Raw genomic sequence first — 13,085 nt, forward strand, 5'->3', positions numbered from 1 at the left:
CTGGGAGGGCACTCTATGCATCCATCACGCTTTCTTTGAAGAAATATTTCCTGAGTGTATTCTCTTGGAATATCATATTTTGACCCCTAGTTCTACAGCTTACCTTCCATTGGAAAACTGAAAAACAAGAGTAACAAATTACATGGATCGGTTGGTATACAGCCCAGAGTTCTGAAATAACTCAAGAATGAAATTGCAGATTTAACTACTAGTAATCTCTAACTTCTCATTCAGATCAGTTACCTAAGAACTGGATGGTAACCAAATTAATGCCATTTTTAAAAAGGGCTCGAGGGATGCTGCAGGAAACTACAGATCGGTGGTAGTCCTAATTTGACACACTTTTCCAGCCAGAGAGTTCAAAGCGTTTTACAAACATGGTGCACCACAGCATAAATAGTGGAATGGTACACATTCCAAGAGGAGTTAGTGGCAGATCCACTTTGACTTTCAGTGCTAGAAGACCAGTTGAAGCAGGGGCAAGTTCTTTATCCAAACTTTAATTTTCTGTGGCTCATGGTCTGCTGATTAAAAGGCAAACCTTGCTAAGGAAGCAAGAGTTAAATTCCATGACAGAATAGGCCTTAGAAGCCTAGGCTGTACTTCAAATACTTTTTTGAAACAATGGTCTAAAGAAAATTGCCTATCTTCATGCTGGTATTCAAAACTCTTCCATTCTGGGTGTTAGGCTTTGGTGATAGAAATTTCTCTTATTATCAAAAGGCTAATTTCTATTATGTTGAAATCCTCAACCCAGTATGCAGGAAATAGAATGCAAGGAATGGAGAATAAAATGGAAAATATCATATTGCCTTTGTATCGAGCCATGATGCCACTAAATCTTGAGTAGTGTGTGCAGTTCTAGGCAACCCTATCTCAAAAAAGACATGGCGGAACTAGAAAAGGTGCAAAGGAAGGACAAAAATGATAAAGGGATGGATTATCTCTCCTATGATATGAGGATACACAGGCTTGGGTTCTTTTGGCAAAGTGATGGTTGATAGTTTATAAAATCATGAATGGGATGGAACAGGTAAATGGACAGTTACTTACCCCTTCAAAAATTACTAAAACAAGGGACACTTCATGAAACTAAGAATCCGCAGATTTAAAACAAATAGCATGTACTTTTTCACTCAGTGCACCATCAAGCTGTGGAATCGGTTCCCAGAAGACATAGTGGAGGCAACTAGCACAGCGGGGTTTAAATGAGCTTTGGACAAGTTCCTGTAATAAAAATTTATAACATTTTATTAGCCAGGTAGACTAAGGAAAGCTATTGCTATCCCTGGGAGTGAGTAAGAAGAAATAAATCTATTTTATGGCATCTGCCAAGATTGGCCACTCTTAGAGACAGGATGCTGGGCTTGATGGACTTGGTCTGATCCAATATGGCATTTCATATGTTATGTTCTTAGATATTAGACCTTTATTGACTATTAGGCCAAACACTGCTTTTTAATATGTAAGTGCTCTGTTGTAGCCCTTTTTGTAGTGATCTTTGCTTAGAAGATCCTTCAAGTGTAAAACTTTAAAATATATTTCCTGTCCTGTACACCTGCTTAAATTACTGAATTATCCTAAATTTTCAATTCTGAAACAATTGCTGTGTGCTCACATCATTGAGTTCATTCCACATAGAAAAGTTAACCCTTGTAGGGTAGCTCGGAAACTCTTCTTTAGTCCATAATGGCATTAAGGGCAAGGAATTAATGGCAGATTATTTTCTATATAAGATGACTCGCCATATACACAAGAGCTTATTTGAATGGATAACATGTGGAAGTTCTGAAACTTGTTTGGAACCCATACTAATTCGGAGAAGTTTTTAATTCTTTCTCAAGAGAGATCCAGTGTATATTTCTTGATTTGTTACACTAAATTATTACACTTTTAAGATGCACAGCTTTCTGATTTAACTGAAAGTTGTGCAAATCAACTTTCAATCTTAGATCTATTTAAAATTTTCTGCAGAACTTTAGGATTTTTCTTTTACATAAGAACATAAGAAATTGCCATGCTGGGTCAGACCAAGGGTCCATCAAGTCCAGCATCCTGTTTCCAACAGAGGCCAAACCAGGCCACAAGAACCTGGCAATTACCCAAACACTAAGAAGAACCCATGCTACTGATGCAATTAATTAGCAGTGGCTATTCCATAAGTATAATTGATTAATAGCCATTAATGGACTTTTGCTATACAAACAGTAGCAACCTTATTTAACGCTCCTAAAATCTCTAACTTTGGGTAGGGTATGTGGGTAATATCTCATACACGAATATTTTTGCAAGAATATTAATTTTTATCACTTCAGTCCTCCCCATGCAAGATAAGTAAGGGGACTATTAAGATCTGCTTCATCCTCTCAAATAGTGGTTTATAATCAGATTTACATAGTTTCTCTAGATTAGATATTTGGGCTTCCCAAATTTTAACTGTCTATTTTTCGTATTTTCTCAAAAATCTCTTTGAGCTAGTGAGTGTTTGTCAGTATCATCTGTAGAGAAAATAGTATTGAGTAATTTTCATCACAGAATCATATGATGCCAGTGAATGCTGAACAAACACAACTAACAATGTCATTGCAAGAACAAAAAGTAATGGGTATAAGGGATAACTTTTGTCTTGTACCCTTTCCCAGTGAGAAGGTACTTGACATTATCCCAATGATGTTTGAGTCTTAGGCCCTTTGTACAGGCTTCTAGTCTTGTTTGATACAGAAAACAAATAATTCATTCAACACGTTCCTTTGTGTTTGAAACTGTATTCTTCATGCTTTCCTCTGCAAACTGTATAATAACATTGCATTTGATATTGTCTGCTCCTTGATACCTCTTAACATATTTCCCAACCAGGCCTGATCAGGTGTGCTTGCATCTGGGCTCTGCTCTCAACACACTGCAGCAATAAGAGACAGCAGTGGCTCTTAAATATATAGGAACTCCTTTCTGAGAATGTGTAGTCTTGTATGCCGCCTCTATCTACAGAATTAATCCAGGAATGTGGTAATCAAGAGGCGGCATGCAGGGCACAGAGGTACCTGGGACCCATTTATGCATTGCACACATCTTCCCTGTCTTTGAGTCCTTCCCCAAACCAAATTAGCCTGATGCTTCACTTTCATTGCATATCCCAGCAGCTCTTTGCTTCAATGGCAGGGGGGAACGAAGAAAAGAGGATTTATATTAAAGACAACAACCAACAAGGAATAAATTGCACAGGCTGGGTAAACAAATAGGCGAGGGAGTAGCTTGCTTATTGCGGCGGTTACTACTCCTAACCATTTAGGCTTGATACTTCACATTGATGCAGCTCCAGCACTGCTCTCTATATCAATGGCGGGGGTGGAAGGAAATTAGAACCAAAAAGTTACCAATAAGGGCCCTGACCTCAGCGGTCAGAGTAACATAAGCATGAGAAAAATAAGTACGAAAGCCTGCTTGGCAGACTGGATGGGCCGTTTGGTCGTCTTCTGCCGTCATTTCTATGTTATCCCCAAGCTGAATGAGACATAGCATAAGAAATTGCCTTACTGGGTCAGACCGAGTCCATCAAGCCCACCATCCTATTTCCAACAGTGGCCAATCCAGTTTACAAGTATTTGGCACGTACTTAAACATTAAATAGATCCCATGCCAGTAATAGTGGCTATTCCCTAAGCCAACTTGATTAATAGCAGTAAATGGACTTCTCCTCCAAGAACTTATCCAATCCTTTTTTAAACCCAGCTATACTAACTGCACTAACCACATCCTCCAGCAACAAATTCCAGAACTTAATTGTGTATTGAGTGAGAATTTTCTCCAATTTTGTTTTAAATGTGCACTGAGAACTGAATGTCACTTGCTTTGAGTGTCAGAAGTAACAGCAGTGAAGGAGCAGCAAAGATTACTAACCAAACTGGCTGCCTGTATCGCACGAACGTATCTCCCTTGAATAAGAGAGAAAAGTGTGCTTACCTAGGCACAGTTAAATAGCGAAAAGGAAGAAAACAGGGGGAGGGGAAGAGGTAGCCAGTTGAGAAGTGCATGTTGGTGATTCTGCTCCCACAGGACTGAACTCCAAAAGCTGTTTTTGCTTGCCTTGCTTTTTATATTTGATGATTCTTAATTTCTGCTTGCTTATAAATTCTTTTCTTCATCTGGTAGCTATTTTATTTGCATTTAAGTTGCTAATTTCATACTGCCTTGCCTCTCTTTACTAATCTGAAGAAGGGTTCAGAGATCTCTAATCCTGGGCTGCTTGGCCCTTTATTAAGTGCTTAGAAAATTTGTGTATATTTCCCAGTTCAAATTTTGAATGTATATTTAGAAAAGGGGGGCTATTTACTTATACAGTCTGTTTTTTAGAGGAAGCAAAAGTCAAGTTGTTTTTAGGAATCTTTGTACTCTTCTGGAAAAAAACCTTTTCAGTAGCATTTAAGAAAGTTAGTTTTGGGTTTAAAATGCCCTGACAAAAACCCTCTCACCCTACCTATTCACTCATCTACTCCTGACCTTGTTTTTCTTATATAGCCTTAGGGCACATATACAAGGGTAATTAAAATTGAGTGATAAGGTTTTTTAGAAACTCGTTATCACAATACAAGTTTTCTGAAGTAAATCTACAAATGGCTGATATTCTTTGTAACAATTATGCTTTGGTCTTAAGGCAGACTGTCTAGAAGCTCAAGGCTTGTCCAATTTGCCTTTGGCTGTCTGAAGTAACAAAGGAGTTGACTCAACTGAAACAGGAACTATCTAGTTAAAAAAAACCCAAACCCCCCCCCCCCCCCAAAAACTAACTAAAATACTGCCCAACTGTATGGCATCCAGTATATTTGCCCCCACTTCCTCAGAGGATTTGGAAACCCATGAATAAATGGATTACAGTGGGCTCTGGAAGGCTAAGACCAGTGGCAAAGATACCCACCCTCCCAAATGATACCCCTACAAAACACCTTTTCTGCACTGGAAAATGAGGATATCCAAAAATGGAAACTGAGGTGGTATTTGAAGAGGTACTCAAGGCATGCTAAAACCGCATAAAGTCATCAAGCCCTGAAGCGAAATGCCTCCTCTACTGGGAGACAATTTCAGCAGAGAGCAAAGAAACCACAAAATGCTACATAGCACCCTAACAGAGAGCTCCTTCTGCTAATAGACTTCATCATCAGAGGATCTAACTTGGGGACTCATTTTGAGTAAAACGCCTTTCAGGATCCTCAGTTGGCAGAAATACAAACCAAGTTGTCAGTACCATTAAGGAAGAAAGAAAGAATGTAAAGCTATCATCCATCTGGGTACCTATGACCTTGCTAGAAACACAATCCAAGAAGTAAAGAGAGGTTTCCAGAATCTGGGAAAGAAGCTTAGGCACACAGCTCAGACTATTGTCTTTGCAAGGGAAAGGTTAGGTCATATAGACAACTTCAATGCATGGCTTAAAACCTGGTGTCAAGGAGGAGGTTTTACATACAGTGGGGGTTCAGGCAGCATATGGAATAAGTCTTTATAGCAAAGATGGCCTAAGTGACAAACTCAGAACCACATATGTCATCAGGCATTTAAACTAAAGGATGAGTGTAATTCCCAGTGCATAGAAATACAGAAGAAGGTGCAGAAAAACAATTAAAAATTAGGCCACTTCTAGATAAAAATGCAGAAAACGTGTATGAGCAGCAAGCTGAGGGAAGAAAGCTATATGCACAAATGCTTGCAGTCTGAGTAACAAAATTTCACATTTGCAGGCCCTGGTGGTGGAGTTGAACTTGGATATTGCTATTACAGAAACTTGGTTCAGTAAATCTCATGAATGGGATATGGCCATCCTGGGATATAACCTGTTGAGGAAGGATAAAGAGGGAAAAAAGGGGAGGAGTAAATGTTTGTCAAATATTATCTTACTAACCAAAATGCAGGGAGTGTGAGGTAAGGAGAAAGTGCTCTGAGCTGTCTTAAAAAAAAAAAAAAAAAAAAAAAAAAAAAAAAGCCTTCCATTTACTCTGGTGTAGTCTATGACACAAAACTGGACAGAGATTTGGCTGAAGACATCCAGCAAGTGGGGAAAAAATGGAGAAATATTGCTCGTTGGAGACTGTTAATCTGCCACGTGGATTGGAGTATTCCTCCTATGGAATCTGTAAGAAGCAGGGAGATTGCCTTTCAAGGGGCTCTGCTTAGACAAATGGTGATGGAACCTGCAAAGGGAGGAGCACTACTGGAGCTGGTACTCACAAATGCAAATAGTAGCTCACATGTCCAGGTAGATGCCCAACTGAGTGCCAGTCATCAGATGGTATGATTTGATGTAGTGACTAAGATAGAAATTCCATATAAAGATCAGTTATGGATTTGAGAAATGCAGATTTTGAAAAAATGGGGAGGAACCTTGAGAAGGCAGAAGGCTGGGAGGAGATGGGAGAAGTGGAACAGTGGGCTGAATTAAAAAGAGCTATAATAAAGACATTGATATTTAGGAAACCATAAAAAGAGGAAAAGAAAACCAAAATGATTCTCTAAAGAGGTGGCTGAAAAATTAAAGGCAAAAAGGTGAGCTCAACTTCAATGCTGGGGAAAAATCATGGAAACTATTATAAAGATTAAAATCACAGAACACATAGACATTTAATGGGACATAGCCAGTGTGGATTTACCCAAGGGAAGTATTGCCTTATAAATCTGCTAAATTTTTTTGAAGGGGTGAATAAACATGTGGATAAAGGTGAGGCGGTAGATGTGGCGTATTTGGATTTTCTGAAGGCGTTTGACAAAGTCCCTCATGAGAGGCTTCTAAAAAGTCAAGGGATAGGAGGCGATGTCCTTTCATGGATTGCAAACTGGTTAAAAGTTAGGAAACAGAGTAGGATTAAATGGTCAGTTTTCACAGTGGAAAAAAGTGGCATACCTTAGGGATCTGTACTTGGACTGGTGCTTTTTAATATATAAATGATCTGGATAGAGGTATGACAAGTGAGATCAAATTTGCAGATGACACAAAATTATTCAGAGTAGTTAAATCACAAGAGGATTGTGATAAATTGTAGGAGGACTCAGTGTGTTGTGGAGGTCAAAAAAGCAAATGTTAGGAATTATTAGGAAGGGAATGGCAAATCAGAGGATGTCATAATGCCTCTGTATCACTCAATGTTTAGATTACACGTTAAATATTGTATGCAATTTTGGTTGCATCTCAAAAATATTGTTGCACTGGGGAAAGTACAGAGAATGACCAAAATGATAGAAGATGGAGCAGCTCCCCTATGAGAAAAAGCTAAAGAGGTTAGGGCTGTTAAGCTTGGAGAAGAGATAGCGAAGGATAGATATGATAGAGGTCTACAAAATCATGAAACTACTTGAACGGTGAATGTGAAACTTATTTACTCTTTCAGGTAATACAAGGACTAGGGGCCACTCCTTGAAGTTAGCAAGTAACACATTTAAAACAAATCGTAGAAAATTCTTTTTCACTCAACGCACCATCAAGCTCTGGGAATACGTTGCCAGAGAATGTGGTCAAGATCACAAAAAATGGCAAATGTATAAAGTATATGCATCAGGCACTCTAATACAACATATATATAGTGACATATAAATTCATTAGAAAACATTTTTTATTGTTGTATACAAAACATTTTATCAAATCTTCACAAAACATTTAATTACTATTCATAGTTGGATACATAGAGTAAATAACAAATATTCACCATAAAAACACATACATACACTCAAACATATCATTAAAAATTATTCTTTTTAGAGAATCTGTATAATACAGTTGTTCCACTCCCTCTTTACATCATTGTATTTGATTTCTTCCATTGTTCAAATTCACATAATCATACTCCCAACATGTTTCGCCATGCAATCGGCTTCTTCAGGGGAGCATAATACACAGATCTTCAAAAGTTTCCTCCACAAAATCACCCAAGTGTATCCACACTATGAAAAATATTTCAATAAAAATTCGTCATAATTTTCACAAATTCTTAAACATTTTTAATTACAAAGGTGCATTCAATATTCAATCAGCACCAATTTACTAACCTCAAAATTCACAGTATCCTATTCTTGCCACATACCAACAAATCAAGTTTGTTGGCCCCACAGTTTCACCTTAATCTTTTATAATCTGAGAACACAGAAAACCATCTAAATCCCAAAGAAACCCCTTGATAATGCCCATAGCTTCTCAAAATGAATCTCACCAATTTCTTACAAAGAACTCTTTAAAACAAATTCCTTCTACAAAAACACTCAGTTTAAGCATTCATCCCAACACTCCCATTTTTCAAAGAGTCCACATCTCCAAAAAAACTTTACCGTTGACTTCCTTGAAGAAAACAGACAAAAATATGTACAGCCACAATCAAAAACCAACATTTCTTAAAGATAGCTACAGAACTTTTTAAAATGGAGAGATCACCCGAAATAGCTCACCATCAGTAACGCTCAAAAATCAACTTTCCCAAACAGCGTTCTCACACAGCTATTTCTGAGCAATAAACAATTTAAAGAGCTCTTCCCGACACTCCCATCTTGCAGAGAGTGCACATAGTCGAAATATTTTTGCTGTTAACTTAAAAAACAAAAACATGCAGCTATAATCAAAAACCATTTCTCAAAAAAAGCTACAGAACTTTTTAAGAAAGAAAGGTCTCACGAAACTGTCTATAACACTCAAAAAATCAGCTTTCCCAAGTACTCAGCATTCTCGCACAGCTGTTAACCTAAAAGCAGAGCAATTTAAAGGGCTCTTGAACACCCATTTTAAATCCAACCATGACCAATCAAAAAACTCCCATCTAATCTCAGACATTCTTACGTCCTCCTTCACTAACGTGATTGAGAACTAACTCTCTCGATGATTTAAAGGGTTCACTCATTCAAAAGTTACAAATCCTTCACGGACGTTTTTACGTCCTATTTCACCAAGGTGTTAGAGAGCCGACGCTTTTAAAAGAAGATTTTAAAGGGCTCTTTGCGACAATGCTTCTGAAAAATTTAAAGGGCTTTCTACATCAATCAAAAACTCTAAGCCTTATTTTTACCAACCTAGTTTTTTGAAACAGCTCTCTGCATCTAAGACTCTTCCCAATCCACCTATCAACATACTTACCTACATTATTTGGCAAAACAATTAATTTAACAATATTCCCACAGGCAACTGACAAAGATACAATCTCACAGACAGGCTACCCAATCCAATCGATCATTTAAACCCATAGATATCAAGGTTTTTAAAGAAAAAATCCATCGTTCTGCTTTTAACAATAGTTTGTTCACATCCCCTCCTCTTCTGCTAGAAATAATTTGCAATACAAAAAACCTCAAATCATCAATCAAATGTTCATGCTCACGCCAGACACATACTAAAGGGGCTGTTTCAACATTATTATGAATCAGACTGCAATGTTCCAGTATCCTTGTTTTTATCTTTCTAGTTGTCTTTCCTACATATGAGCCACATAGGCATCTTATAACATAAACAGCAAATGTTGATTGGCAAGTGGTCACTGATTTCAACACAATTTTCCACCCAGTAGCTTGACATGTAAAATCCCTAATAGTCATAGAAAACTTACATGCCCCACAATTATTGCAGGGACTATGATCACCCACTGATCTCTCCAAAAAATCACCAGCTATCAAATCTGAGTGTACTAACATATCTCTAAGATTTTTAGATCTCCGAAAAGAAAACATCGGTGGATCTTCCAAACCCGAAAAGCCACTCACTAAATGCCAGTGTTGTTTCAAACATACATAAGGTCCCCTACCCTATTTGAAAAAGGCAACACACATACTATAGAGGGGGATTAAACCTTTTTCCTTGGAGTCAAAAGCAAATCACGATTAATATATTTAGCTCTTTTATATGCTTGTCTCACAATACGTGCTGGGTAACCCTGTACCTCAAAACGGTCTTGTATGTGGTTAAGGCAACTAGAAAGGCTGGGTTTAAAAACGGTTTGAATAAGTTCCTTGAGGAGAAGTCCTTAAACTGCTATTAATCAATAGGGAATAGCCACTGCTCGTTACCGGTATTAGTAGCATGGGATCTGTTTGAGTACTTGCCAGGTATTTGTGACTTGGATTGGCCACTGTTGGAGACAGGTTATTGGGCTTGATGGGCCCTTGGCCTTATGTTAAGTTTAGATGAGACCTCCCAGGATACTGAAAGAGATACCGGTGGGTCCACTGAAAGACCTGTTCAATTGATAATTGGAAACTGGAGTGGTGCCGCACAATGGGGAAGGATGATTGTAGTCCTGCTTCACACAAAAAGTGGCAGGGAGGAGCTTGGAAACTAGAGGTCAGTTAACCTTAATACTGTGGTGGGGAAAACTAATGGAGACACTTCGGAATGAAAAGATAGTGAACCTTCTACAAAGCAGTGGGTTGCATGATCTGAGGCAACATGTTTTAACCAGAGGAAGATCACGACAGACATTTGATTGGGTGACTAGAGAATTAGATCAAGCAAGAGCACTTAATGTGGTTCATCTGAATTTCAGCAAAGCTTTTGATACATTCCCACATAGGAGGCTCAAGAACAAATTGAAAAACCTGGGAAAGGGTCCCATAGAAGTAGAATGGATCAGCATTTGATTGACTGCCTGAAACTACAGCGAGCAGTTGTAAATGGAACCTACTCTGAGGAGAGAAGCGTGATGAGTGGAAGTGCCTTAGGGGTCGGTTCTGGGACCATTTCTGTTCAATATCTTTGAGTGATTTTGCGTAAGGGTTAAAAGGAAAAGTTTTTTGTCTTTTTCTAGATGGCACTGTCTAATCCAATGCAATATCTAATTAATTCCCTTATATAGTGATGCATTAGGGTTGGCAATGCTGAGGCTGCGCAGTAGGGCATAGTATCATTTCATATAGTTGGCCGCACAGCTTAAGGCAGGATGAGAGAGAAAGTAGGCTAAAGGGCAAAATATATAAAAGTTGTAAATTTTAACTAGATATAACCAGTAGTTTACTCCTAAAAGATAGTTATTTTGCATAAGTAAGGCTAGGTCTCTGAAGTTTACCTTGTATGGAATAAAAAGTACTAATATATATATATATGGTGTATTTTTAGCTGCATATGTTAGAACTGCTTCCCTATATTCAGGCTATTCTCTTGGGTACACAATTTCAGTAACAAGTGAGAATTCCAAATTGCAGCAAATTTGGGTCCAACTGCATCATTTTTCAGTCTAATACAGAGAGACTAAAAGGGACTTTTGGATTACCACAATTTCTTGGGGTCTGACAACATTAAGATCTGCAACAAAGTTGACATACCTGAAGGAGATTCAATGCCAAGAAATAGTGATGCATCTGGGGTGCAGAAATACAAAGGAAGTGTACATGACTGGGGGGGGGGGGGCCACAAAATTCTGATGTGGATGGACTGGGAGAGAAATCACTGAGTGATAAGTGTCCAATCTGAAGGTGGCAAAGCAATGTATAAGACGGGGCTAAGGCCAGAGGAATTTGGGCTGCATTGAGAAGCTTTCCTAGCACGTGGATAGATGGATTCAGGACCATGGTTATGCACCTCGACCAGCAGATGGAGACGGAGCAAACTGATGTCACAATATATATATAGTCCTGCAGTGACAGCCTGCCAGTATTCTCCCTCTCCAGCAGATGGTGGACAGGCATCTCCCTACTGGGGATTGCTTCAGATTTTAGAAGGAGAATTAATAAAATAAAAGGAGAATTGATTGCCCCGCTCTCATGCGATGATGCCAAATGGACCCTCCCCCAGTTGAAAATTCTTGAGGTGATTTCCGTGGTCCCTCAGATGTGTGCCTTGGTCTGGTAATTGGTTTTTCAGCCAGCGTGGACTTAGCTAATTCTGCAGCTTAAAGGCAGCGGGTATAGGAAGTTGAGCATGGCGGTGACAGCAGATGCCCTCTCCCCTGTCAGCTGGAGACTGTCTCTGTACTCAACCGGGAAGGGCTGAGTTCAGGTAAGGGTTTTGTTTTTTTTAAAGAAAGATACCTTACAGAGACAGTGAAGGAGGGTTGTTTAGGGATTCTCCTTCCTCGATCTCCGAGCCCGGCACGCTGTTCCAATGTTAGTCCCGCCCTGAGGGAGGTTCAGGAACCAGGGTAGCCTGGCGGGTTAAGCAGCCTCTTTTGGCTAGGCCCCGCTCCAAGCCTTTTCCAATGCGTGCTGCCTGGTAGGCCGTGACAGTGTTTTCACACGTTTGCCTACGCATTTGGCTGCCCTCTATAGGATGTCGGTACAGCGGTACGCTTAGTTGAGTGTCGACTTGGGCTTCCAGGTTAAGTGGTGTCTGGCTTGGACACATGCTTATCCTGTGTGCACAAATTTGGGCATATGTTTGTGTGCGCTTAAGTTGGGACGCCTAATTCTTGGATGCCTAGCCTTAGACACACCTAAAATTTGGAAGCCTAAATTTTGGTTGTATATAAAAGTAAAACAAATATGTTGCCGCCTATAGCTAAGAAACCTAAGCGTCTTGCCTTGTGTGCTGCCTGTCATATTCGGGCATTTCAGCCTGGGGTGCCTCTAACTTGTCCCAGCGCTGTTTAGAATCTCAGGGAGAATTATCGTCCTCTGATTTTACTAAGCCTGGATGTGAAAGGCCATTTACATTTAGAGAAACCATTTGAAGGGACAGTGCCTTTAGATGCCATGATAAATTGTTGAAGTTCGAAGATGACCACAAATGGTGGTGATTAAAGTGCTTAGGTAGTTCTTCGCTAAATAGTATATCACAAAACCAGTTCCCTGAATGAAAGCCTGGAAAAACATTGATATCAGAAACAATACGAAAAAAATCAATAAAAATAGAAAAATTAATAAAGCATTGAAAATGTAGCTTGAGGGCCAGAAAAAGGCGCCATATGAAAAAGAGCCTCAGGGCAGGCCAGTGACTCAGCAAGATCCCGCTGTCCACAAGTATGAAAAAAAATACTAATTATATGAATGTTCAGAACCAAGCCCGCTATAAAATGGAACCAAAGAAAAAGATTAGAGCACTGCCGGGTGCTCACCGCAATTCAATGTTCATAGTCAGAGAGGAATGAACATCTAGTGGAAAAAGGGACCAAAAGGCCTGTAACTCACTAGGATCGATTGGT

At 39.2% G+C, this 13,085-nt stretch overlaps 1 protein-coding gene across 8 annotated transcripts in view; it reads left to right on the forward strand.

Moving 5' to 3' along the window:
* Positions 1 to 13,085, forward strand: part of PRRC2C (proline rich coiled-coil 2C) — a 419,385-nt gene that overhangs the window by 63,544 nt on the left and 342,756 nt on the right. The gene's annotated exons all lie outside the window — the stretch shown is intronic.

Source organism: Rhinatrema bivittatum, chromosome 10 (assembly GCF_901001135.1).
Source record: "Rhinatrema bivittatum chromosome 10, aRhiBiv1.1, whole genome shotgun sequence".
Taxonomy (NCBI): domain Eukaryota; kingdom Metazoa; phylum Chordata; class Amphibia; order Gymnophiona; family Rhinatrematidae; genus Rhinatrema; species Rhinatrema bivittatum.